At 37.5% G+C, this 23,883-nt stretch overlaps 1 protein-coding gene across 21 annotated transcripts in view; it reads right to left on the bottom strand.

The window, feature by feature from the left end:
- Positions 1 to 23,883, bottom strand: part of FAM65C (family with sequence similarity 65 member C) — a 229,984-nt gene that overhangs the window by 106,369 nt on the left and 99,732 nt on the right. For all 21 annotated transcript variants that reach the window (XR_006931879.1, XR_006931882.1, XR_006931883.1 and 18 more), the window contains one exon: positions 18,937 to 18,998. The gene's annotated coding sequence lies outside the window, so the exon portion shown is untranslated. The remainder of the gene's footprint in view (positions 1 to 18,936; positions 18,999 to 23,883) is intronic.

Genomic DNA, 23,883 nt, shown 5'->3' with positions numbered 1-23,883 from the left:
CTAAGCCTAATTCTCTCCTACCTGCCAGTTGCAAATTCAGCATAATTGAGGATAGAGGCCCTTGACCTCTCTCTCTGATTCAGTCCCAGAACACTGCCATTGCCAGCTAATGACCCTGAGCTATGTATTTAGAAGAAGAGCGGGAGCACGCTGAAGAACATTCCTATGAATCACATAACCCCAAAGGAATGTAGTTTTACAATCTTTCTTACCAGTGGGGAAAGAACTTACTGGCACCAAAACTTGAATCCAGATGTTTTCACCAGACACAATTTTGTTTTTCTTTGCGTTCAGTCATGATATTGAATACTGCCTACAGTTGCACTAAATTAATGCAGTTGCAAACTATCAACATTCCTTATACATTTTCATCCCATACTTTGCAATATGCATTTCTTTTGCTCCAGCAACACAAAAGTTCACTCTGGCACTCTTTCAGCTGGACAGTTCAAAAAAGATTGAAATTTAGCTAATGGTATATTTACAGTAGGTATTTTTTCCTGCATTTCCCCAGTACGTAAGCCCTGCTGCTGATTATATACAGACTCATACAGATGTGCCTACACGTACAAAGATTTACAAACTGTGTAGCCATTTAAAGCTCAGTAAAACTGAAACCTTGTTCAAAAATCCAGCAGCTGGTAAGACATAAGCATATGTGACATAACATAAACAATGACTGCCAGTGGGATTACCCCTACAAAGTTAAACACATGTACTGTGGCTTGCAAGCTCAGTCTTGAGAGAATAAACCTCAAGTTAAATTTCCAAATGGATTTGCACTGGTAATATGCAGTACAAAAAGTCAGGAACCCCTACTGAACAGGCATAAAATGACAGACTGGAAGGACATTAAAGCAAATTAATTCGTAAGTGCTGGGAAAAATAGATGCAAATATTTGATTGTTTTGCTTAAGCAAATAAAAAATAAGAAAAACTAGTGGAGATCTAAAAAATTTTTTACCTTTTTTTTTTTTTTTTCTTACAGAAGGGCTGAAAACTGTGCTTCATTTCAAGTGCTTTTAAGGAAGGTAAACAATTAAGAGATCCAATCTCTAACCTCCTGGAAAAAGCATAGTTTACCCTCTCAAAACCGTATCTTAACCACAAGGTCATACACCCTGGCACTGCCTTATGTCCTTACACTGCAAGTTTTCCTCTGTTGGGTGAAATATTGACCAGGCACTCAAAGGGAGATCAACTGAAAAATGATTTTTTACTGCCATAGCCAGACCATTTTCTTACTCACCTTGACCTAAATAGTTCGTTTAGCACCTTGATCTTACTCAAAAATATTACTTCCATTGCATACATTTATGAACTGGAAAATAAACTCTCCCAGAATTGTAGAACAATATTTTCATTGCTGTTTCAGCCATGCCAATAAAAACTGTGTCATAAATGCACACATTCACAGCACAGAATACAAACGGTGACTTTGTCATTTTGCATGTGCTCAGTCTTGTGATGGCCCATGTACTACCACATTAGGATGCCTAATGCATTTGCTGTAGCAAACAAGGAAAGCAAAGTCAATTTTTCTTGAATTTATTCTAAAAGTAAACTAGGCAGCCAAACTAGTCTGACATATTCTGAATAAAGCAGACTTAGCTAAAGAGCCTGGGGAATGAGTGATGTGCTGCTCCTGCTGGAGGCTGTGCGACAAGCAGCCGACGTTAGTACGGTCTCTGTCACTGGATGTCAGCGGGCTGCCAACACCACTCTGTGAAACCTACATCCCTGCTGTTTGCCACAAGAGCAAAATACAAAATACTCCCAGAGCTCCTGTTCTTTTCAGAGGTGTGAAATGAGTCCCAGAATTGCAGTAAGATTTCAGGATGCTATGAGTGTTGTAGTTCAGACTCCTTCTCATACCGAAATCTTGGCACTCCAAAGCAGCTAAAAGTATAGCTTAGGCAGGTATATTCTCATTAGTTGTAGTCACAAAGGTTCACTTTATCAGATGTATCTGAGACTACAATTGCTTTCTCCAACCACTGTCAAAGAGCTCAGCATTTTCGGCAGGACACAGATTACCTAAAGCTCTGAGTTTTGCAGAGAAGTAAACTTCTTCCCTAAGCAAGAGGTTGAAGAAGTTTATCAGTAAAGGTCCCGTCCAACCAACACCTCCATTACTCTCTTAAATAAAGACAAGACTGATATCCTGAAGTCAGGAAAAAAACAAATGTTGCATGTCAATGAAAACAAAAGTTCATGTCTCAATACAGCAAAATAAAATTGGGTGGGAAATAGGCATGCAGCCTGCGTTTAGTAAAACCTGAATATAATCTAAAAACACAGTCCATAATACTGCCAGCTCTCATCTGTTTTGCGATGGATCTCAGTTTTTAGCTATTTCAAGGCTAGGTGGGTTGCAAGCCCCATAAATATTACAAATCTTAATTCTAAATGTTGGTATTTTAACCCTGTCAGTGAATATGCTTACACTTGCACCAAACTGTAAAGTACACAATTATTCTTCCCAGCACTGAAGACCTTTACCGTGCATTTTACAATTACCCTGTCCTGGGGCTCAGTCAAATTTTCCCAATGTAGCACTATGCTCATTATCATCCCACTTCTTAAACATTCACTCCCTCTCAACTCCCAGCCTTCTAATCTTCCCAGAAGGGACACACCTGTATAACTCTTCAGACAGAAAAGCAAAGTAAACAACCTCATAGCATTGTGACTGAACTCTTAGGGTACAGTATGTTCAGGATTTGCCAGATTTGACAGTTGACAGCCCTTATTTTGGACATGTGCTGATAAGGACGAATGAGTTTGTATATTTCCTCAAAAACACCACATTCCATTAATGAGCACCTGGGAGGAATGACAGGTCTAGCAATAACCCTGATATCCCACTCCATGCAGTGTTTTAAAGTACATATTCTAGAGAACCCTCTAATTATCCCATAAAGATTAGACGATCCCTTCACTTGGATACACTGGAGCAAAGTTTTTCATTTGAAAGCAGTAACTGGCATGAGAAAGAGCTGAGAGGTTGTACTACAATTCAGCCTTATGGCTTAAGCATATAAAGTTCTCATTTATGTATAATGTCATCCAACATTTTTAACCACTTAAGGGGTAAACATTTTATGCTTCTATGACATAACTGATACTAAAAGGTAGTAGCTTGAATTGTAACTATTTCTTTTCTTTCTTATTTTTTTTCCTTAGGCCTTTACAGTGCTACATCAAAGAAACTCTGACCATAAAGAAATTAGAAAATTCCAAAAGTGAGACATCAGCAAAGTATGAATAAGGTACTCACCAACACAGATATAATAATCTAGACTTTAAATAAACACTTTTTCCAAGCAACAGTTTTGTTACAATTCCTATCTGTGGACAATGTTACTACACTGATGTGGAAATTGGTATCACTGGAAAAAAGTCTGTATCAGAAAAATAAAATAATTATGGAACAGGTCCTACGACATGGAGAGAAGACAGTGAGTAAAGTACGCCATTGGGTGGCAGAGTCAAACACATGGGCTCTAGAAGATGTCATTTTTCACTGTAAAAATAATTAATACTAATGGTGAAAAGATACATCAACAGCTGTTACAAGAAATGTAAGGCAGAAATAGTTCATTCAAAATCGCTCATAAGTTCTCACTTCACAACTTGGTAACACAAATGCATATACTCAAGTTAAAAATCTAAATATTAATCTGAATTCTGAAAATTCTGTCTCAGGAGATTTTTAAATTTATAATTATACTGTTATTGTCTGAATCCTTCTGTGTGCTATAATTAAGGAAAAGAATAGTATATAGTAACGTAAACCTAAGCTGTCATCAGAGGATCATGCAAATTTGTGTACTCCATTTGCATCCCCTGTTCTTCAAAGCACGATACTAAGATGGGAGGGATCTGCTGTACTAAGATAAGAAGAACCTTTCTGCATCTAGCAGCTGTTGTCTACTTACCATGACTACTAAAGTGTCTACTTTACCATTAAATACAATGGATCAAATTCTGTTCCATTTTTACAATAGAAATTCTACAAGAAAAGACTCTAGAGTGATTCAACATGAGAGACCAAATCTGGTCTCTTAAATGTGTATAAAACTGTTACCCAAGTGACATTTCCACTCTAAATATAACCTACATGAGAACAGTGGAAAGCCCTTAACATTTTGAGAAAACCTCTGCCGCTAGAAGGGATCATTTCTTGTACAGATGGACTGGGTAGGAGTCAGGCTTTCTGCATACGCTGGCAACAAACAGGGCTCATTGGAATGTGCTTGGCATAGCTTCCTCCTGTCTTCAATACAACACACTGTATATCACTCTCTATCCCAAATTCTGGAGATGACAGACCATAACACAGCATAAATGGTAACTGGAAAGGTAGCAATGCCACAGTATATCCAAGACGAAATGGTTTGCCTGAGCTTCTAAGTCTCGTCCTCTTATGGGATATGTCTATGCCAAACTGATTCAGTAAGGTTAGCGAATCGTAAGCACTAAGACCACTTTTGTTCCTTCTCAACAGACAGAAAGACATTTCTAGTGTCTCTGCTTGCTGAGAGAGGGTAAGAGACCTCTTTGTGGAATTACCAATCAAGTATTTCACGTACTGAGAGAAGTGGAAAAGCAAGTAGAAAAAGTTTGGAAAGAAGCCAAGTAAAACATTATCATTCAAACATTTTGCACTACGCAGACAAGGACAATCCCAAAAATCACTAACAGTGCTTTTAAAAAGAAGCATAATGTACATCACCTTTTGCTCTGCTCATAAGGTCAATTCCATAGTTAAAATACCAAGGTGACATAAAACAATACATCAACAGAGATAACAGTGCTGTTTCAATACCAGCAACAGCTTCATGGCCATGGATCCTGAGTAATTTTCTCTACGTTGGTCTTGCTTTGAGCTGGAGAGTTGGACTAGATGACTTCCAGAAGTCTCTCCTAGCCACGAATATTTAATGATTCTACGATTTCTTCACAAAAAATCCCGAAGTCCAAACTAAGCAGTATTTTTAGAGTAATTTTTCAAATTTCTTCTACAAGGTAACTTTGGCATTGTCCCTGTCTGTTTGAGTCCTGATGATTTTCAGTGCCCCTTCAAACGTACTTAATCCTTACCCAATAAGGGCATTTTTTTCTGGTATGATTTTTTAAAGCATTTCTTTTAATTTTATTAAATCCAAAACATTACATACAAACACAAACGTGTTTACTGAACAAAAATTATAGGGGTTAACCTATGAACTCACCTGACATATAGGCCTCAAAGGTAGGAATTGTTCCTTATCTCATTAATCATTTCATTATCCATCAAATTTACATTTTTCAGTAGAGATAGATTCTTAAAGGAGGACATAGAGAACAACATGCTTCAGCTTTATGTAGGACCTGCCTAGTTAATTTTTGCATAGTTTGTTTGAGCACATAAATCTGTGAGATTCATCTGCTGATAAAACATGAATGTTAACATTGAATGAGCAAGGAAGGAAGTATGTGTGAGTGGGAGAAGTTGAAACGAGGATGCACTGATGGAATTCAAGGCAGAGAAAATAAATTGCTGCAGATATCGCACTCCTTGGACTCTGGCTGGGTCCTAGCAGAACAAAGAGGCACTGGAACTTAGCTCATTTAACTGTAGTTTTAGAATTCCAGTGTCCTAGGGAGGACCTATGTAATTATATCTAACCTTGACTTGAGAGTGTCTAATGATAAGATTCTGACTAAAGGCACATGGAGAATTAAGTATCAAACTGAAGAAGAGTTCTGTTGCCAGTATGCTAAAGCCCCCTTACATAATTTCATTACTGTGGAACCTTGCCTTGGGATAATATAAATGAATTTCTCTTTATGCTGCATTGACACATCAAAGTAAACCTTCCTGGATGATTGTTATAGGTAATTCAGCTCTCTTTGAGATCTGGGGCAAGTGAAACTTTATCTCTTTCCTCCAGGTGACCTCTCTAACACTGGCTAGCTTAACTGTTCTGCTTAAGATTGAGCTCGCTTATAAACTTCAACACAGAATGTCACCAATGAAGACAAGCACAAGACAGTTGTGAAAATGTCAGCCTTAACTTGTATGGGGCGTTTGCTACTTTTACACAACAAAAAAATTTGAAAAACAGAAGAAATATTACTTATTCATATATGTAAGGACTTTGGCAAATTGAAAGTGATCTATGCAAGGATAATTATCATCATTACATTTTACAAAAATAAATTATGAGACAATGTAGAGTAAAATATAAGCGAGCTATTTCTTTTTTTCTTACATGTTATAAACACATTTGTTTTTTTCCCAGCTCTTCTCTAAAGGACGTTATAATTTATTGTCTCAAGCCATATTTGGTATTTAGTGCCTGCAGAAGCTTGTGAAAAAAAAAAGAGCTGTTTGTTATAAGAAAATGAAAACATGCTGTGGTTTCACCTCAATTCCTTTCCTTCTCTCCCACTTCTAAAGAGAAGAGACAATTTTAAGAAGCAGAAAAAGTAAACAAATAAGATATACAAAAATATAGAAACATAAACAAAAACAACTCTTAGGTTAGGGAAAAATATAATTATTGCCTGGGGTAAAGTATGTGAAAAGCTGTGATTTGTTCAAGGGCAGAATTTTGGCATTTTTCTTTAGCTTCAAGTAAATAAATAAAACAAAGAGAAGTCTTTTCATTTGACTGTTTTACAGTGCCTGAGGCTATGTACACTGGACACTGTTTGCAACTGTTTTCATTTAGGGATGAGTGAAGTGGTTCAATTAAAACATGAGCTGTTCTGAACCTCTGCTGTGAATAAAACAGGATTTTTCTGGGGAGGTTCAAGGAAGTTCTGTTAATTTCTTGTCATTGTTTACCTCCTTGTACTTACGTGTGGAGACACAGTCTGGATTCAGAAGTGTCATCATATAAGCCAGTTTGATTATATTGTGCTTAATTCTTATGATCAGTACAGTTTGAACTGGCTGGGCTAACAGCATAGAAATTCGGGAGAACTAACCCAAATAAAATGTGCAGAAGTCAACCCACTACTAAGTTCCCACACCCATTACTGTGTCATTTACTTCTGTGGGGAAAAGAAATGGATCTGTTGCAGTTTCTAAGAAAAAGAGCACTGGAGCACTAAAGCCTCAGACCCTGGTCAATGCTACAGACCTCTGGAGGCTTATATTAAGAGGTGAGAGATGTAAAGAGGTACATAACATGTGCTAGGAGAAACCCAGAATGCAAAAAAAGATAAATCTGCAAAATAGCACTTTACTGATACGAGCTGTTACTCTCTGGAAGGACAGCTATTATGTTTCACTGTACTGCTTTAGTGCAAAGTGCCCAAGCTGCTAAGTCATGTTAGAGGTACCTTTGGCTCCATGGCTTATAGGTATTTCTTATTTATCTATTTGGATTTCTTAAAAGCTTACTGCTTTTAAGCCTGATATCTCAGCAAACGACAACCCCTGCAACATTCTCCTCTGTTCTATAATCCATCTTCTTCCCACATGACACCACTTCATTACATCCCTGTCCAACTCGCAGTAAGCTGCAAAACAGCCCCAACTTACGATGTCAACACTCTTAAAAATGAAAGACATCCTAACGGATCAGTCTGACTTTAAGTGCTGCTATGGACCCCAACATCACCAGCTCAGTCAATCAAGGTCCTGCTGAGCATGACCTGAGACACGGCGGCTAATGACTCCCCAAGGGCTGCTAAGCTCACATCCACTGACATCACAGCTACACTTGTCACAGCCCACATAAATTCACAATTTTACACTATCATCAAAGAGGATATACTAAATAGTTTTGCTTTGCTTGCAGTTGGTTTCCTCACAAAAGGCTGGAAACCACTGCTACTGCTCACACACCTATTTCATATGCTGACTGCTTGCTGCTCTCGTCTTTTCTCTGTATCCAGTCCTACACCAAACTCCAATTGTCTGAAAAGTTTAAGGATTCCTTCTCTCCAAGCTGTCCTGAAGAGAACTATCCCTGAGATTATAGTTCTCTAATATTTATGGTACATTGTTTATAGTACATACAGTTTCACCCTATAAAGGTGTTGGTGAATTAGTAATGACAAAGTTTATGCAAGACTCACACTCAAATAGTCATATTGGATCAAGACAGAAAAGCAATCCACGCCAGTCCTGCTTAATAATTTTCAAAACAAAATTCTGATGAACTGGGCATCATTATCATTGTCTTCATTATTCCGTTTTTCTTTTCCAAATTAGAAAAACAAACAAACAAACAAAAAAGGACGATCAATAAATTTCTTCTTCCTCCATTGCCCAACCCAGACTATTCACAAGGATCTAGTAGAGAATGGCTACAGTTTTTTAAATATCTGCATTGAAACCCAGACTTTTTCACATCAATGCTGAAAAATGTTTAAATGTATATTTTAATACCGTGAGCAGTCCCACTGATTTCAGAAGAACAGTCAAAGCTAAGCATATATCGTTCATCTGGCATAATAACCATATTTGCCACTTTAAGCAGTAAGTCAGGGAGTCATGCTTTCATTAAGACATGTGAGCTAGTAAATACATCTAAGAACCCAGGTATTTTGCTATAACAGGGTGGTGCTATTTAAACAATGTATTGTCCATCTTCTGGATGCCAAAATAGTTAGGGTTGTTATAACCATCTCTTACCAGGTGGAAAACTTAAAAATGTATTTTTGTATTCATCCAGGAGTAGCAGCAATTAGCAAAATTCATTTTAAAGTGTGATTTTTTAAAATCTGGACTACAGTGTCTTTTAGTTATGAAATAGAGTAAAACATTTATTATCATAATGTTCTGAGAGTGTGCACAATTGCAAGTATAAAGATTAGAATGCCTAAACTTCTTTTCACTTGCCTAATAAAGGAGCCCAGACTACTCTTAGCTGGTCCTTAATTCAGGAATTTCTGGCTTTATATACTAGAAGCCCTGTAATGCACTCCAACTGGTGTAACCATGCCACCACTTCCTCTTTGGCAGCTATTTGACTGCTGATCCTCCACACAATTTACCTGTGTATCTTCTGTATGTCTGTTGGTTTACTTGGATAAAATCAAGAGCCTGCCTGGTTCTCCTGCCAAAACTATGGTTGTTCCAAACATTCAATTTACATTTTCCATACATCAGGCTATTAAAAAACTCTGTGTAATTAAACTGAAGGTGAGCATGTCATAGCAGTTGTTCCTATCACACTGATTTGTTAATCAGCAAATCACAAAAATGAACAGGAAGTAAACTGAAGATTAGCCTTCAGTTGAGAAAGATGTTTCAAGAGAAGATTTTCATTAAAAAAGCAGAGTGAAAACCCAGGAACAAAACATTATCATAACCCACAAATTTCTGAATTTACAGGGGTAAATTCCAAATTCAATTGTAATTTTGAACCCTCAGCTTTGCAAATGTACAGATAAAAGAAATGTATTGCCATGCTGAGTTAAGGATGGATTATTTTTGATAGAAATGCAAACAATGTGAGCACACAGACATTTTTCATCTCTTTCAGTTTCTGAACACTGGATAATAACTACTGCAGGCACAGGGTTCTTTTTCCTACTATATTTAGCAGGCAGCATGCACTGACTCATCTTTCTTTCATTATAGTTATAGTGACCATCACCAGTTTTGAATCCTCTCTGAAATTCCTTCTAGTTCTAGTAAGGAACACTGATAACATTTACATTAGCCAGTTGACTGAATATTACAAGAAGATTCCTGGCTCTGAAAGAGGCAACTACAATGTGAATTGAAAAATCCATTCATTCATCCACTCCTTCCCAGCAGCATTCCTTGGCCTGGAGCCAGATACCATTTGACGTCATGGCTCTAACCAGGAACATAATGTTCTGGCACTGGGACAAAAGTTTTAAAATGGAAAAAAACAGCAACAAGTAGAAACTTATCACAGTAGCTGGGAGAGTGGGTTAAGACAAGGACACGGGGCCAATTAGCAGAAAACCAAACACTTCTTTCCACTCTCTTCCTAGTCACATCACAATCCATGTGCTGGGGAAAAAAATGAATTTCTGAAATACTGCTAAGCATATATAAAAAAAGATAATAAGATTAAGAAATATGTTGATAGCAAGAATTAAAATTGTTGTTGCACGTAACTGAGTAACAGCCACATGTCAAAATTTCTGTCATCACTACTACAAGCTAGATTTTAACCTGTTATCTACAGGTGAGACTGAATCAGATCCTGCTGTGTGACACTGTCATTTTTGGAAAATCCAACACAGACACCAATAATCAGCAGTAAAACTGAGGATTTGTACAGCTGAGGATTCCTATAGAGAAAGCAGTTCACATTGAATTCTTATTGAAACTGCAGGGGTAAGACTAGCAGAAGAGTAGGGAGCACAGTAAGAGATCTGATGTACTATAAAATACTTCATAGATATTAAAAACTGTATCTGAAGAACTTTGAGGACACAAAGAACACAGCACAGACTGGCACCATCTGTTAGAAACCTGATTGCTGGTTCTCAAAAGCACCTTAGGAAAAATCAGCTGATTTCAGGTTAGTGCTACAGAATCTTCCACAGAAATATACAGAATGGATTATTAGCTTAGTAGCCCCAAGACTGAGGCCTTTTAATAGCACCAGTCTTAACTCCTTGTCAGTGACACGCAGAGTCAGTGACATGCAGAGCTGTATCATTCCAGCCATTAACTCCTGGAAGTTTATATGAGAAATTCCCCAAATCTTACAGTAGTCTGACATGAAACTGTTTTTGGAAAACAGAATCTTCCTTCAAAATTTAATACTGAAGTTATCCCTTCAAGAAAATCTGTTTCTAAACTTGTGCACCACTATCCTATTTGTTGAAATTCTTGAGCTCTGCACAGAAAGTGCTGAGTTTCAATTAGACAGTGGAATTTGAGGTTGCTCAGCAAACACCACCAGACAGCTCTCTGTATCTCAGTGGCTCTTCAAGGACTACACTTTTGTTCAATTCATAACAGGATGAACATCCTGGGAATGAGCTATGTACATCCTTCAGTGGTTTGAAACTAAACTAGAATCATGCACATTACATTGCACATACATTCCGGAAGCCAATTTCACCATTTGCTTTTGGCCTGGGTCATGACCATTAGGCTCCTGGCATTAGTAAGCAGAGAATTCAAATCCATGTCCAGATGAATATACCCAGTCATTAGAGACATACGTAGAGAGAAATCTTCACAAACACTGTTTTATTGAAATCTGGAACTACTTAGGGTGAAATTAGACAAATAGGGACAATAGCATGCCCACTCTGCATGGAAAATATGCCCTGCTCAAAGTACAGTTATCTGTTCCATGGAGAGTTTTAACTGGAGTGTCAGTGTCTAATAAATCTCTCATATATCTTAATTTTCTCATTATCCCTGTAGCCTGCTAATTAGCAGTAGCAATATAGGCATATTTAACTGCCAATTAACAATTACAAAATTCAGTACTGCTAAAATACCATCCTGCCTCGTCCCAGCACAGTCCTTGAGATGTGAGCTGGATTTGCACCTTTCCTGATCACAGGCAGTGATATCTTCAGTGGTTTAACCAGCAACTATTCCAGTTGTTCACGGGTCAAGCACTGCAGTGCTCAGCACTGCTCATGTTCTCCTAGTTACTGAAGAGCTGATCACAATGCCAAACACGGAACAAAATATCTACTTTCAGTTTTATATTATCTCAAAAAGACAAAGTTAAAATTAGTTGTGAAACACAAACTTCCCTATCTCACAACATTAAAACCATAATCATAATGTTCTTTACCATTTCCTTTGTAAATTTTTCTTACTGACTGTTCTCAGTTTGAGCATTAAAGACTATCATCAAAGTAGCCACAGATTTTTCTTAATTTGTACCAAATAGTCTGCTAGCTTCACATCTCAAACCATGTATTTGAATCAGTAGGGCTACCAGGACAGCTTTCACGGGGAAACATAACTGAGTGTGCTACCTTGAAAGTGCAGAGCAAAAAGAATATCCCATTTTAGAAGTGTGTCCTCAGGGGACTAATTCTCTCAAACAAGTTAACTGTTCCTCTGACATGGAGAATTTTGTGTGAGGATCCTCTTCCACACAGCATCACATTGCTGTCACAGCACTGCTGCTTACACAGCAAATGGATGTTGAGTCAGGTGAAACTACTTCAGAAAACTATGGGCTACAGATTGTGAAGGGAAAAGAGGAGGGTGGTTTAGTAATGGCTAGAACTGAACATGTTTTGCCTTGCATTGATAGAGACATTAGATAATTGGATATTAGGCTACTTGCTTTACCAGAGTTTTATTATTATTTACCCATGTTTAGGTAATACCACTGTTTTCAGTCTTATATAGACATAATTCTCCCATGCTTGACTTTACATTGATATAAGCTGCTTCACAGAAGTGAAAAATTAACAATTCACAGAACTTATTCAATTTAATATTTTCCACAATCCTTTAGGCTTTGAAGATCCAATGAACAGTTCTTATCTTATCTTACCTCAACTGGATTTTGTCTGGGAACAGTCCAGATTTTCTCTAATCCCTAAGAAACAGCTCCACTGTTTGTACAGTCATTCATTTGACAAGTTCTGTAGTAGTTTTAATAACTTATTTAATGGATATTCTCTTCTTCGTAATTTAATTGGGGTCAATATGTGCGCAATGTGCAAACCTAAACACAGCCAAACAAGCCCCAAACATTTTATTGTTCAAACACACATTTTTTGGTTTTGAGTGCATAGAGCCCCACCTATTGTAACCAATAACATGGTGCCAGAATTTCAAGCCATTAGGTGAGTCATACATCCCATGGCATTGTTCATCTGGGTAACAGATGTAGGACAAACATGATATGCATATGTCCCAGAAAAGGCAGAGTGAAACCAAGATGAATGGTATTTAAAGGCTAAAAGCACTAAAAGCCATTGTATTTAAACTATTATTTGTACAGTTGAGGCTGGACAGTAAAAAACTATTTGAGAAAAATTCGGAACTTCAAGCATGTAGCTGCATTCTGGTCTGGAACAAACTGTGGACCTTCCAATTTTTTTTCCAAGACGGACCAGAACATGAGCACATACAAGTGGTCAAATTCCAAACAGTGGTTTCTTTAAGGATCTTCTCTAAGACAGAGGAGACAAAAGTTAGTTCCTGTTGTGAGTCACAGTACTAACTACTGGAATTCTTCATTTTCCAGAATGGGAGGCTCTCTCACATTCTTTTAATTTGATTAGAAATTCCATTCTGATTCTAGAAACTTTTTATTAAAACTACTACATATCCACAGAAGTTTTCTCTTTTAACACTACTTTTAGACAAAGAATGTTTGGCTAAAAAGTTCTCAGTCGGTACCCAATCACTCCCCTTACAAGCTTACATATATGCTTCTATTTTGGATATGGAAATCTTGAGCAATAGAGTTTTGTGATTCTCTGAAATATTGCATGCTGGAATGTACTTCATAGATCTACATGCTTCTTCACTCAAAAACAGAACAGTCCAATTCTTTTTTTTTTTTTTTTTGGGGGGGGGGGGGGGGGGGGGGGAAGACACTTTTCCAGCAATTAGAACTGTGCTCTGGCAACTGATATTTTTCACCTCGTAAAACATGATGTTCCAACAGTAGGGAATGCTTTGCTGTAACAAAAGCAAACTTCCTTGTTTCCTTGTTCCATTATAGAAGTCCCTTACAGACTAAAAAAAAAAAAAAAAAAAAAAAAAAAAAAAAAAAGCTAGAACGGCTCTGAAATGAATTCTAAAATAGCGCCTCTAAAATTTTATCTAAAAAAAGGAAGGTTTCATGTGATTCTTATGACACTCAGAAAATCACGCACTGTCATACGAAGACCTTTCAAAATTAATTTTGTTTAAAACTAAGTTTTATTTCATGGCACTTTTATTTAAATAAGTTAGTTAATGCTGAGAGGAAATAATAGCTAAAGTCTCCTAACCCGCAATAAGAGCACCATTCCATTTTCATTAAATTAGCAGCAAATTGTCACAAATGGTATGTTATGGGAGAAGATAATCAGAAACCTCCCATTTATTATTATTAGAAAGTGGAAATTTGTACTACTGACTTGTGTACAATTAACTAGACACCTTAGTGAGCAGTCAGCTGTCCTCGCTTAATCCTCTGTCAATACAGAGTAGCAGCACCCTTGAAACACAACTCAGTGTTCCTAGCTCTAAATTGCCATATCTTTCTATTATGATGAACTCAAAGCTGAGTATACAGGTAAGATGTGTCTACTATGAGGAAATATGAATGCTATTCAATTCCATCATGTAAATCACAGGTTGATTAAAAATATATTAAAAGGAAACTACTTGCCTTCATCATTAAGCAGTAAAAATTCTCTATAATCAAAATGTATAATTAATAATCAATCACATAAAGTCCTTCACAGAGAGTTTATTCTGAATATTTGTATTTTAGAAATAATTTCTCATCATATTGAGAAACTCTTTTGGCATCCATCTCATGAGTCCTTTTTATTTCTATTTTTTAATGCTGAAAAAAATACATCTGCAAGTTTATTTAATGTATAACATACACGTTATGCATGTGTATAGATATATGTTCTCTGTATGTATATGTATGCATACATATAAACATAAAACAAAACTGTCAGCAAAATCTATATGAGATTTAAACAGCGCTAAAACGTTTCTATAAATTCAATAACATGTAGTTTACATAATAAAATTTCTTCACTGTATCACTTAATTTTCAACTTGTCAGTAAACCAGTTTCTTATACACCTTGAGATGGATGCTATGTCAAGAAAATGCTCATGTGACAAAGGAAGTTTTCATTTTCTGTTTTGGTCAACAAGTGGCCAGCTAACGTGACCCAACAGTGTCTTTTGGCTCTTCCTGTGAGTACATTTGCTTAGCGCAACCCACATGAGCCCAAATTTCCATAGCAAAGCACGCATTCATTGGATCCAATTAAGTGTTATTTCGCTCTTCATCTTTTCATTTTTTTCCTTTGGAAAAGTAGATCTTTTCTTTACTCACTGTTTTTTTTTTAATAAATCAGAAGTAACGCTATCAGAGTTAAATCAGTTATGTGAGCATAAAATCCCATTGAGAAAAAAAAAAGGACAACGAACATCTTTTCTGTACACTGTCAGCTGGGAACCAATGTTCTTCTAAATCACAACACTACTGCCGTTATTATGGAATATACAAGACAGATAAGCAACTGTTGCATAGCAGCCTAAGACACCAAAGTCTTCTAGTAAGTAACATTAATAAGAACCAGTGTCATAGGATTTCTTGATTATGCTGACTGAAGACAGCATGAATGGGCCTCAGTGGTAATTGCTTTATGTAGTCTTGGAAGCAGCCCATGAGATCCCCACCACACAGGTGGGAGTCCACACCTCTGTCCCCACTACGAAGTGGATCCACATCAGTTTCCCCAGCTACCTCCCTTTCTGTGCACAAAGCTTTGGAGACAGAATCAAAATTGATACAACAAATATACTGTACTATACACAAACCCCACAAAATAGATACTGTAGCTCTGCAACAATGTCAGAGACTTCTAGATGGCAGGTAGCAAAAATGATGTCTGCATATGCATACCAGAAATTTTAAGACTTCCAGGCTATCATAATTTTGGTAATCATCTAACATATCCTTCAAATTTCAAAAGAGCTGACAATAACCTGTGATCCCATGGAGTTCCTGCCTCAGTTGCCAGGTCTGCAAATAATGCAACTAAAATAAACCTTCTAGCTGCATGTTAACGATCATTCCCACCCTCTCTCTTCATTTAAGTAATCCTAACTAGTTGAGAAGTGCATGTGGACTGCCACTATGCACTGTCTTTTATAAAATCCTTATGGGGTTTTGTCATTAATTTCCTGCTAAAGGTCCAATCTACAAGAATGCAACAAAGAAAACTAAAAGGGACTAGACACAACCTCCAAAATTCAATGCTAGGAGCTACCTTTAACCTTCACAGCAATTTAATCAAATGCACTTGGCACAGGCTAAAAATGACTTCATGGTCAGTGACTACAGCTCAGCACACAGACAACCATTTATGAGGCACAGTGACTGCTCTGAGTGATGTGGCCACATCCTAACTGTGACACTACACTGTATGCCTTTATCAAACTACATAGAGATGTTACAATGAATTGTGGTAAAGATTCATTGTCAAGCACTTAGGAATTTCGGTTTTGTGGGATGATAAACGTTTTCAAGAATGGTTTACAATGATTCAGATTTATAGTTGTGTCAGATTTTTGTCCCTTGTACTTCAGGTTTTTACTGAGCTAGAGTTCATCAGCAAAAGATCTGACCCAGAAGAATATGATTATAGTTTTAACTGCTTGATCCTTTGGGTGGAGAAGAATAGATTACTCTTTCCAACTTACTTCTTATTTATTAAATACTATATTTAGATGTGATGTTTAACAGTACAATATCACAATATGTAATAGAAGAACATGACAGATGAAAAAAAATGGTATGTATTCTGTATAACATTTTAAATAGACAATTTTCAGAATTTTCACTAATTTCACAGACCTAGTAGGTAAACCTTAAGCCTGAGTATACACTACACAGTCGAAAGATTTGCTGAATCTAATCTCGCATACAAAATTGAAATTGGTAGCAGATGAAATGCCTTTAGAAGGAAACAAACGCAGAAAACCCAAGTCTTTGCAATCTACTTCATATTTGACCTCTTTGTATTTCAGTTTTCAATTAACATGCCAAAGAAGAGGAGCCAAATGTAAATATCAAGTATTTATATTTCTCTTCTGACTTTGCCATTTCACTGAAGATTCTGAAATTAAAGCTACTTTCTGCAAATCAGCCTTATCCTGGCTCCTGATTAAACTACAAGGCTGCTAAACACAAATCATGGGGTACGCTGAACCTGACCAATATTACTAGACTAAGACCAGACACTACTTTAAGGGTTTTGTTAATTGTTTCACTGATTAGTTCTCAGCTGAATTCAGGCTCTGCACACCACACAAGGCACTGTACATCTTATGATTTTCACAGGCAACTATAATACTGCGGTAATTTCAAGCTTTGCTACATCTTGGTTTTGTTAATTGTAGTTGCCAAGTAATGTATCTGCAGATGTGTGCTGCACCACCTTCCCATGTCAGTTCAGTTTATGTACCACTCATACCACCACAAAGTGCAGAAATGGCTTTTCAGCTTCTTACTTAATAGCTTCTGCATGTGCTGCCCCAAGATAGATACATGCACTGCTTACTGCATGCAGTGGTGGTAATTACACATACAATTAGAGAACATATCCTACATTTCTGTCAGTCAAAAATATTTATATGTATCATAGTAAGACAGTCATTTGACAGGGAAACAAGGTGAAACAAGCAATGCAGAATATATACTTCTAGATTAAAATTTTGTCTGTATTAATGAAAGTTTTACCTCTCTTACAATGAAAAGTTAAAAGAAGCCATCTTGAAACAAGATCATCCAGACCCATCTGACATAAATTGCATTGTTGGGAGCAGATACTCCATAGCTAAAGACTTTTCATTGTTGTTGTTGGCTTTTTTTTTTTTTCTTTCTCTCTCTCTCTTTTTTTTTTTTTTTTTTTTTTTTGAGAACCTTAGATACATACTAGTTCTAGTTGTCAGGCAGGCTTGCTCTCTAAGAGGTTACTGTGACCCATTTGTATTGATCTGTATGCAGATAAGAGTGAATGTTGACATTTTGTAAGTGTTTTTATGTTTTCACAGACAGTATTTTTCATAGAAACCAGAATAACTTGGTTGGTTAAATTTCCACCTACTTTACCAGTTACAAAAAGGGATTCAACCCTGCTAGAAGAGCTTCCTTCATTATAAAAATGATGACCAGGAAGAAATTGCACACTACCAAAGTAGTAAGGTGTGCCTCCAGAAACAACTGGTCTCTAGAGGGCAATATGAAAATAGACCCCTTGTTACAAAATACTTATTAAAATGGACAAACTCTTATTTTCATATCATTATTTTTCACCACTGGCAGTTTATCTGAAACTGAAAGGCTCTTAAGAATTCCACTCCCAGATAAAAAGCATAAAGCTTTACTCTGAGCTGTCCTCAGAATTGTTTATCTACACCCATCAGAGCCCAAACTATATCCATGGGCCACAAGGAGATGGCATATGAAATTATGTCCAGTCAGAATCTTTTAAAATATGATCTTAATTTAAATCATAATTTATTATGAAACACTGAAATAATAGATTTAGTTGTGTCTCAAGATGAAGTATTTAGTGGCAACAGTGGCTGGAGGTGTTGTTGCTTTTCTTTGGTAATCTTCCTCCCCCAGCATTAATGTACTCTGTTGTTATAGAAGAAATAGTCTGTGTAGCCACACAGTTCACTGCACTGGAGGCCTGATCTGCCTTGAAACTAAGCCAGAAGAAAACCTGGTATACATATATATTTTTAAGTAGATTAGTTTCCAGATGCATTTCCGAGTGCAGCTGCACAAATCGTTGAGCTGAAACAATTGAAGGGGTAGTAAACCACAGAAACCAGCAGGAGGTGGCACAGGAGGTGAGGCACTATTGCTTCCAAACACTTTCCTTTTGGGTATACAGCCTCAAGTCTAGTCAGCAGTTCATTTATATAATTCACATACCTTCAGACAAAGTATACTGGCAGGAATTAACCCAGTACAGACTGCAAAACACCATAACAAACTTAGGTAAATTTGCAGCTGGCTTGCACTGAATGCCATGCTATAGTAATAACGATACCAGTTACACAAGGGTCTCAAAATTAAACTAACAGTGTACCAGTAAGTCAGACTTAAGTTAATGTTTCCTTGCAGATGTACAAACAGCAGTCATAGCTTTGAATGAACTACAGACATATCCTTGAACACTTGTATCTTTTATCTGAGGTGAAAAATACTTATGCTTTTAAAATGACAGGTCTGCAATAAGGCCAGACTTAAATACTCACTCATTCTGTAGCTCTAGAATATTGAAGTGAAGGTGACTCCAAACTCAGATTTGCTATCTCTACTGTAAAGAAAAAGAAAGGATTATTTGAAGAAAGCTTGCTGAAAGCTTTCTTCTCTTATTAATATAAACATGGCATAAATCATAAAACAGCAATTAAAAGCCTGGGATAAAATACTCTATAATAAAAAAAAACATACCAATATCATTTTTCATTCTAGGAAAGAGTACAATGTACCTCGCTACCATATAAGAGCATCAATTGCATTTTTAAATTTATATTTAGAAAGCTAAGCAACCTGGCAAGACTTGAACAGACTTCCTAATACCTAATGCTTCAAAAATAGAGTTAACTCTGCAAGTGCAACTTTATTTTATTAGCATTAGCCATAAAAAGTCTTTCCAGTAACTATTTCCATATTAGTTACTGCTTGACAGAAATTTCTTACCAGTAAAACATTCTTTCAGAGCTGTGATTACTATGAGCACTAAGGACTACAGTGCCATCCAGTGGTAAATCGCTCTCTAGAAGCTACGGGTGTGCTTCTGCCACAGCATGTTAGCCTTAAAAACATTCTGAAAAACCATGAAGGTCAAAAAATATCAGAAACAGTAGAAAGAGCACACATGCATATATTCTGCACACTCCCCATATGCACCTTTTGTCATAGCATCACTGACAGCTGAAAATTCCATGTATAGATAATAAGTAGATGGCACTGACAGCTGAAACTTCCATGTACAGATAATAGGTAGATGGTCCCTTTCTTTCTAGACAGAACTTTGGCAGATCATTTCTTAATGCTAGTGCAGCTAGCTAAACTAATATACTTTGAAAAGGTTATATTCTCTGAATCAGAATATATTGGGATGAGGATGCAATGTGTCCTAGGGTAGAACAATTTCGGTCAGGGACTGCCTTCCACTCTAAAAGTGCAAACAGGGTTCTGTCCTGAGATCACATTTTCAGTTACTCAATTCTCCATTATTACAAGGATCTAAGTCACCAGTAATGCTTTTAATCTCCTCCACCTTTTTCCTGCAATGCTGCACAGATTTTGCAACTTTTAGTATTTTGTAAGGTAGATCCTAGGTTCCATACAGGCTGTTAGGAAATGATCTGCAGTGGAGAGCGCAATTTGAGGACTAAATATCTATTAAGTGGTTGTGTACATTCATAGAGGACAGTACTCTGATCTAAGTGGCCATTTTTGGCCCATATTCTCCACTGGAATACATTTAAGACCTTTGACTCTGCTGTGATGGGCATCCAAAAGCACAGAGCCTGTGGAATCAAACTCAGCATTAGTTAGCATATATTTTCCCCACTGACTTCAAATGAAATTATAAATCCATATATCAGACCTTCTCATAAAACTTCCAATCAATTCATTCCTATTACCTATTCTGTCCCAATTACCACTAGATAGTGGTATGAGATGCACTGAGAAAACTTATAAAACCAGAAAAGCTGATTTCCCATGCAGAAGCACAGAAATATGTTGCCACTGGGAAAAGTGCATATTCAAAATTAAGAATGGAAAGGAATAGTATATAAAGTTAAGTGACTCAATTCTTAATAACCCTCCACTGACAATTAAAGCAGTTTTCAAAAATAGTCTAACAACCTTAAAACCCTATACTAAAGAAAAATAGAACTCTCCTTATTACTTGCTTGAATGGGTCAAAGATATTCCCTTTCATGCAGGGCCAAATTTAGAAAGAGACAGCCTAAGCATGAGACTCTACAGCACTGGTGCAATGATGATTTTATGTCATGCTTTCTATTTTTCATAAAACGAAAAACCATGTCCATAATTACCATACACAAGACAGCAACTGTTCTAGTACTCGCTTCAGAGCATAAAATTGAGCAGTTAGGACATACTACAGTCTCCTCCACATCTTGCTCTATCCTTTCCACCTTCCAGCAGTATATTTGCCCACAGTATAGAAGCTACAACTATTCAGATTTTGAATTAGGTGAATCAGGTTAAATTACTAAGGCTTGAGAACTGGTAAGAGCCACACGATGAATTGGGTTAAGGTTGGAGGCTACAGAGCTCTATGTTGGTGTGTGAATCATATTCTGACACTCTGAAGTTATTTCTCTGAAACTCGAGATTAGGCTGACCATGGTGACAAATCCACCACAAGCACATGGCAGACGAGACACAGACCCATGACCTCCCCAGCTCTGAAGCAGAGGTGTACACTATGTCACACAAAGTCATAGCAAGCAGATGGTGACATCCAAACTATTAACATGGAAAAGGTATCACCTGGTGAGCTCCATAAGAACATAACCACACATCAGGAAATCTATGCTGCTAGTAAAATGTTTAGACTTTTAGCTTGCCATAAGAAACATTTTTTTCCATTTGCATCTCCTTTTCACTACTACCACCAATGTTCAGTTTCCAGTCTGCAGCTTCTTTTGCTCCTGATCCCTTGCCACAATGTGAAACCACCCACATTGTGGCCTTGCTCCCTACAGGGCCACAGCTGCATAGCAAGCCAAGGGAAACCAGCCTCTGGTGGCTGCAGCTGCTCTCTAGCTGATTTGGCAACCCAGCATATAGCAATCCACACCATTTCCATGCCAATCCCTTTCTCTGTCACTCTGAGGATACAGATTCTCCCTGTACAACAGGATATCCATAGGCTACTGAACCCATGTGTCTTGCTGTTGCACAGCACTCCTTCCATCAAGGGCTTAGGTTTGCATGGCACTGCGTAAGATGCATTGTTGCAGTGAAAATGCTGTGATTCTGTAGCATTCAGGGTTTAATGCCATTTCCCACAATCACAGTCCTGAAGTGCCTTGGAGCAAAGATTATTGGTATTTGTATACTGGATCATAGAATCACAGAATGGCCTGGGTTGAAAAGGACCATAAAGATCATCTAGTTTCAACCCCCTGCTATGAGCAGGGTCGCCAACCGCCAGACCAGGCTGCCCAGAGCCACATCCAGCCTGGCCCTGAAATGTTCTGCTGTACACTGACAAACTGCAATTTGCTTTCTTGCACCCTTGTACTGCCATGGTCCTCTGTTTATTTACTCTTCAGCACAGCCTCCAGAGTATTATCTGTTCTCATGAGGAAGCAAGGCCAAGTGGACCACCTACTTCACCTAGATTAGAACCCACAGGAGGGCTTCCTCTGCAATGAAGCGATCCTACCGCCTTGAACATGTTTTGGAAAGTCATCCTCACCAAAAAGAGGCCAAGAGTGCTCCCCAACAGATTCTTCATTAGATTGTAAGGTAAGTAACCTGCCTAAAACTTTTGAGTATAATATTCTCTGCTCTCTCTCTTAGCTTGCATGAAATCCCCTAAGTTTTGATAGAACTACACAAATCAGCATTTCACGTTAGTCTAAGTATCTAGATCACAAATAGATTCTTCATATTTGAACTCCTTAAGAAAGTTGGCCCTAAATGCATACTTAAGCATAGCATGTTCTGTAAGCATATGTACGAGCACTGGATGGGAATTGCCTTTCAACAAATATCTCAGTGCTTAAATCTCTAGCAGTACTGGGATGTGGCAGATCTGCACCCAGCTCTTTCCTTGTTTTTGTTTCCTTGTTTTTCCTGGGGGAAAAACATCTTTCACATCTCTACAGTGTCCTACCTATCATCTCCACGCCAGACAACAGGACCTCAGTTAGCCTTCTTTACCTGCATTAAGCTGTCTTGCACAGATCAAACACTCACAACCAGCAGGACCAGAATTGGAGTTTCCTTTCTGGTGAGGTCCCTAACACCTGGACTATAGGAATTTTCTCCTTCACCCATGTTGACTGTAAATTCTCTCTTTCTACAAGAAAAAGTGATCTGGTTTGTATACCTCACTCCAGAAGGTACTCAGATCAGTGAATTCAGAGCTACACACTTTCCTGAACCCTTGACTTAGATGCCTAATGCTCTGAGAGTACGAAATAAAATATTAAAGTTTCCTGTTTCTACTGCTCAGATTAACACAGAGACAGAAGATATCAAACTTGATCCTGAACTTGCATACAATTACATAAATCAAGAATAATTTTATCACAGCAAAATTGATGCCAACATTAGAACAAAATCAGAAGCAAAACAGACTACTAAAAATCCCTACAACTTTTAGAAACAAAAAAGGCTGAGTGCTTTCCCCTACTAAACAAGAGGAATTCCAGACTCTTCTACATATGGAATGCATGTGATGTTTTCATAAAGTGGCTCTATATGCCCACTACATTGCTGTATCTCCACAAGATACGTGAAGATGAAGCACTACAAGATCTGAAGCTTGTTGTTTAACACAAACTAAAATCCAATTGTTTATATAGTATCCCTTCTTTTTCTTTCTTTGCTCGGGATGTCACTGCATGTAAAATACACAAAGCCAAAAGAATTCACTAGTGTTTACTCCACTTAGGCGTGCTTTTTGAAACAGGATTTACACTGTATATCACTGCTGCAAAATGTTCCTCAATAGTACACATCTAGCCAAATACGTTGCTAATTAATCACTGACTGAAGAACTCACAGTGATTTTATTTATTACATCCATTCAGGTGACACAAGTGTAGAAGTCTGTACTCTATCTTTGTAAAATGTTTATACATTACAAGAATTCAGATGCATGCAGCTGTAGCATCACAAGCATTGACCTGTTCCTACCTAGAGCAGGTTTATGCCTGCATGAAAAATGGCCATCCCCAGGAACAGCTCTCTGGTGACATTATAAAGACTTCTCTCTCAATACGGAATCACTGAAATACAGCAAGACTTCCTATATGTGCTCATAATCCTTAACTCTGAAATCACAATGAAAAAGGAAAATAGGAAAACTGTTGAACTTCTCTTTCTGTCCCCAGGTCTAAGAGGTTAAAGATTGACCACCTGTTCTCCAGATATGGGTACAGCCTCACAGCAGCCAGATTAGGAGAGAAGACACAGCCTCT

Source organism: Gallus gallus, chromosome 20 (assembly GCF_016699485.2).
Source record: "Gallus gallus isolate bGalGal1 chromosome 20, bGalGal1.mat.broiler.GRCg7b, whole genome shotgun sequence".
Lineage (NCBI taxonomy): Eukaryota > Metazoa > Chordata > Aves > Galliformes > Phasianidae > Gallus > Gallus gallus.
The sequence above is the reverse complement of the archived record's forward strand: the minus strand, read 5'-3'. Positions and strand labels throughout refer to the sequence as shown.